Source organism: Micromys minutus, assembly GCF_963924665.1.
Source record: "Micromys minutus genome assembly, chromosome: 29".
NCBI lineage: Eukaryota > Metazoa > Chordata > Mammalia > Rodentia > Muridae > Micromys > Micromys minutus.
The window spans coordinates 21,921,933-21,927,843 of NC_137964.1; positions in this window are offsets into that span (position 1 = coordinate 21,921,933).

Sequence of the window (5,911 nt, forward strand, 5' to 3'; positions counted from 1 at the left end):
GGGCGTGGAGATCCTGCACAGCATAGGTACAGAGGCGATCCAGTGTACAGAAGTCAGCTAAGTATTCTAGTTTGTTTTCTGTGTTGGGATAAGCAGCCCAATCAAAAGCCACTCTGGGAGGGAAGCGGATATTTCATCTTACACCTTCTAGTCATGTGCTATCACTGAGGTAAGCCAGGGCAAGAATCTGAAGGCAGAAACTGAAGCAGAGGCCATGGGGGAATGCTGATTACTGGCTTGCTCCTAAAGCCATGGATAGGTACTGCTTTCTGGCTTGCTTTTCATGACTTGTTCAGCCTGCTTTCTTATAGCACCCTGGACCACTTGCCAAGAATGACTCTACCCACAGTGACCTGGGCCTCCCACATCAATCATTAGCCAAGAAAATGGCACCCAGATTTGTCTACAAGCCAGTCTGCTAGAGACAGAGTTTCCCTTTCCAGATGTGTCTGAGTTTGTGTTAGGCAGACAAAACCAGTCACTACACTGGCTCATTATAATGCTAAAGCCATGTCCTAGGTGAACATTTAAGATGCTAATGAAACATATGAAACAAGTTGTATTCAGTATCACATGTATCAGAGCACATATAGGAAGAAGCGTCTGCTATTCAAATAACTACAAAGTTTGTGTTTTATCACCTATCCCCTCCCACTACCACCACCACCACCATCACCACACACATACAAATCCCTACTTTTTGGACTATTTGAGATATTTTGCTCAGCATTCTTCCTCTGAACATATTGCCTTTCCCAATAAATTCTTTTGCTTTGTTTTTTTACTATTTGTGTGACTCCATTTAATTCCTTTTTCTGAAGGTAAGAACCTGGGCCTCTTTGGCTAGTGCCTGTTGAATCTTAACATCTCCAATTGGAATTAAAGGATGAGATTCCCTGGGCATCTCATGAGTTTCCAGGGACTTGTGGAAAGGTAAAAGAGGCATCTGTGTGCCAACAAGATGGCATTTGGGGACAGAAAAGTCTTTTTAGGGAGTACCTATGAGAAAGGTCACTGATGGCCACAAGCTCTTCCACAATGACTTTGGCCAGCGACCCAAGATGGGACTTCTGTTTCTAAACACTTGATATTTAGAAGTGCCTTTAGATTATGTTCCTTGTCCATATCTTCAGTGAAATTTCCTGTGACTGAATACAAGCAACCTCCACCATTAGTTTTCTCGTCTAGAAAGCAAAGACAGTTGTCAGGATGTGTATGTTTTCTTAGTCTAATTAATTTAGCTCCGGGCTTTTATATTTTAATTAGAGTGGCAGCATTCATAAATATTCATCAAAGACAAGTTTTCCAAGACCATCAAGCTGTGGGTCAGGAGGGAAAGATATGGGAGGTTTCCCTTTCATGCACCAAGCTCACTGTCACACATGCCTAAGAAGTTTTCTACACCTGGGACTCTGGTGCTCATCTGTGGAAATGAATTTGTTGTGGATTTATTTAATGCTGACAGATATGAGGACTGTGGGTGGGACCTGGTCTACTCAGTGACTCCTGTCAACTTGATGCAAATCTAGAGTCCCTGGGAAGAGGGTGACTCAATTGAAGCATTGCCCAGATCACATTGCCCTGTGGCATTGAGGAAACTTTTTCCTAACTGTTAATTGATGCAGGTAAGCCCAGATTTTCTGATACCATCCTTAGGTAGGAGGACTTGGGTTGTATAAGAAAGATTCTTCCTACATTGATTGACAACCCCATCTCCAACAGACAGGCAGATCCACAACGAACTGAATGAAGGTAGCTCTTCTCAGAGTAAGCAGCATTACTTTATTAATCTCTGCTTTAGTTCCTGCCTTGAGTTCCTGCCTTAGCCTCCCTTGATGAAGGATGTCTACAAGACAAAATAAACCTTTTCTTTCCCAGGTAGCTTTTGGCCGTGGTGTTTACTAAAGCAACAGGGAAGCAAAATAAAACAGGACAGGGGGATTTAGACTGAGCACAGCACATATTTCTCTGATCAAGGGTATCTTTGTGGCCATTCACCCATCCATCTGTGGCCCAGTCAGACCCGTATTACTTCACTGAGCTCTGTCAGCATCAATTCATTATATTCCTCTTCTGGGAAGATGTAAGTGAGCACCCATTCGCCCAGATGAGGCATCACTGATAGACCAAGATTTGTCAATAAAGGCTGATCAGCCAATAACTGAGCAGGGGAGAAAATAGGGAAGGACTTCCTCCTAACCAGGGCAGGGAGAGAGAAAGAGAGGAAGTGAGAAGTAGCCACAGGGAGAGTCCAGAGACACCATGAGAAGACATCTAGAGCAGAGAAAGCCATGAAGTGGAATTATCCAGATTCATTTAGAGGATTAAAACCTAGCTGTACTGATCAGTTGTTGTTCTGTTAAAGCATGTTAAATAGATGTAATTGTCCAGTCTCAATTATTTGGGAGGCAGCTGCGTTGAACGGTAACACAAGATATGGTTGCCCCTGAAGAGCAGATGCTCACACACTCAAGTGATGCCAAGTAAACCTTCCTCCCAATTTAATTGTTCAATAAAAGGCTAGAGCCTGAGATTGGGCAGTGGAGGGAGTGAGGTGGGACTGGAGGTTTGAGAGGTGGTTGCAGGTGGTGGGGAGAGAAGAGGATGGACAGAAAGGAGGAAGCCATCATGGACCAAAACCATGTGACCAGAAAAAACAAGTAATATGGGGCGTTATAGTTAGAGAATAACCGAAAATAGCCCCAGATCTTCCCTATATAGGCATTTGGATTATACATAAGGATTATGTGTCTTTTATATTGGCTTACTAAAAAATTGATTTCAACAACAGAATGATAACAGTCTTAGAATCTGTGGAGGAAGCAGGAAATTTAGACAGGATCCTTGGAGATCTCTCCTGCCAGGCCAGGCTGCTTATTGTGGTCACCATGATATGAGCCCTTTCAAGCCTGGGGGGGGTGGGGTAAAACAGTGAGCTCTGATAAGCCCTTCCACCTGTACATCAGTTTTCTCAGGAACTTGATTATAGTCGTGAAAAACCCTAAGACATTTCCAAAAGTTCTTTTCTGGTACTGAGAGTCACAGACTGGCCACTGGCTGGATTATGTCAAAACTGTTCAGATAGAAGAGGAGATGAAGAAATAATTAGTTTAACTCTTCAAGGTTTTCCCTGGAAGTGACCCTAAGTGCAGAGATTCTGATTTTGTTGACAAAAGCATGCACACTTGACATTAGGGAGGCCAGGGTGTATGTGACTATCTTACAGAAAAGTTCAGGGTGAGAAAAGACACCAGAAATGGGTTAGTCCTCACGAGCTGGGTTAGCAAATCACTCTCAAATAAACATCTGTCAACATGGATAAAGGGAAAAGCTGAAGAGAGTTATTAGAAAGATGCTCGCTATCATCCTCAATTTTCTGGGATGAGGGGTCATACAGACTACAGACTCTTCTCAAAGAGCCCAGCTGAGAAGTTGAAATGCAGTGGACAGAATTAAGACTTAGGGAGTTAAAGAATTAAGATATAAAGAAGAGGCTAGAAGGATGGGAAGTGGCAGGAGAAAATAATTGTTAGAATGTTAATTAGGTAAAATGCAGCCTATTTTGGGATTTTTTTCTATGCAATCTTTTAATTTATTAAAAATGTATGTATGCATGTGTCACTCTATGTGTGTATGTATGTATGTGTGTGTGTATATGTATGTATGTATGTATGTATGTATGTTTAGAAGAAGCATTGGATCCCATGGAGTTGAGGTTACAGGCAGATTTGAGCCATGTGATGTGGGTGCTGGGAACTGAACTGCTGTGCCCTCTCTGACTTGTTGCGGTTTGGTCTGTTGCTATGTATTATAATGCTAAGTGCAGGTTAGTATTATAACCCAAGATCTGGTTGCCCCAGAGATGAGAGAGTCCACACATAGACCCAAGTGACCTTGCCTCTGACTTGTTTCTGATTGGCAAATAAAGATGCATATAGCCTGGTCAGAATTGGGATAGATGTGGCTTGTTTCCCAGGCTTGAGGGTTGGGGGAAACCATGAAGGGGAGAAGAAGTGAGGAGAGGAGGAAGCTACCATGGATTATGTGAGTCATGAAAGTACAGTCATGTGGGTTGGCCAATTAAAGAACAGCCCAGATGAAACATGGCAAATTATATAATAGGATTATTGGTTAGGAAATAGACATAATGGCATATGGGACAGATACTACCTAGCCCTTGTGCAAATTAAGGCTTATTGTAAATATAAAAGTTATGTGTCTTTTATCTGGTTAAAGGTGGACTAGAAACCCTGGATTGAGATTAAATATTTTTTTAACAACACTGACTATAAACTTTGATGATTAATATTGATTGTTATCTTGATTGGATTGGAGAGTCAGTGAGGAGATAAACTTCTGGGTTAAACTGAGGAGGGAAGATCTTCCCTGAGTATAGATGCCACCTTCCCATGTGCTTGGATCCTAGAAGTAGTAAGAAAGAGAATGTGAGCTGAGCAACAGCATTCATCACTCTCTGCTTCGTGGCTGCAAATACAGTGTGACCAGCTGCCTTATACTCCTGCCACTGTGCCTTCCCCAGCATGATGGTCTGTGTTGTCAATCAAACATGAAGCAGAAAAAGCCCCTCCCTTCCCAAAGTCACTTTTGACAGGTATTTTTGTCACAGCCACATGAAAAGAGTAATCATTAAATAAAAATCTATTAACCAATGCTTTATTCTTCTTTGGTGATTTGCATAAAACTCAAGTTCCTAGTCTCATTTTCAAAAGTGACTTCTCATCTAAGTAGGTGTCTTATTTTCCTTTGCCTTCTAATGGATCTTCTTCACCTGATCCCTCCCACTTTGGGGTCTCTAAGAAGAGCAGCGTCATTAGGTCTCTACAAGTTGCTCACTTCTGTCTTCTAGCACAAAACAGCAGAGGTGGTGATGCTCTACCTCCATCTTATACTTGAATTTTTTAAGATGAGAGCATTGGAGTATGTCCCAGCGTCATATTGACCCTTAAAGAATATACTCTGTGTGATCAGACGTAAACATGCACACAGCAGACCTGGGGCAGTGATCACCAGATGCCGTGTGTCTGGAGGGATGCTCATTGTTACTCATAAAGGGAGACCGAATCTCTTCTGCTGTGGATTCTTTGGAAAAGATAATTACAGCAGCAACTTGAGCATGAGAGCATGGAGAAATCTGACTTTAACTAATATCTCTAGTTGCACTTGCTTGCCTGGGCAGATAACAATATTGCTGGTGAGTTCCAACCAATGCTAGCACCCTATGTGAGCAGTTGTCTTTATTCTTCTGAACACCAGAGCATTTATGTAGAAATGCCACAGAAGAGAGCAGAGTCATCATTTAAAGTTTAGGCATTTTGATTGATTCCACAATGAATTCAGAGCAACGGAGCAAAGCCGGTCTGGGATACTGAACAAACAATTTTGTTTCAGTCTTAAATGCACACACTACTGTCCAGCCGGGGAACTGTCAGATAGGCTGTTTTACGCAAGACACTGGGTACTTGCCCAGAATGCACTGCGCATGGGAAAGTGACAGGGATTTCTTCAGCTACATGTAGTTCCCATCATATGAATGTTAGTATTACTTCACATGTGCTTTTATAAATGCCAGAAGCAGCCTTCACAGCATGCATTTTTTTTAATCCTTCCTGGACTACTGGTTATCCGAATGGCTATTTTGGGTTGAATCTGAACCATCCCCACTCATTCATGCTGCTTGTGATGCTATTTGAAGGCTGTGGCATCTTCAGAGGGTCAAATTTGATTGGTTGAAGCAATTGGTTCTATCCGGTATGACTTGACCTGCTTCTTCTGCTCCTTAGCCAGCCACTGTATGAGCAAGCTACAATTTTCCAGCCTTGCCACCAAAGAGGGAGCTGATCCACGAGCGTTCCCTAGGATGAAGGGTTGAAATCTCTCTAAAGCTGTGGGC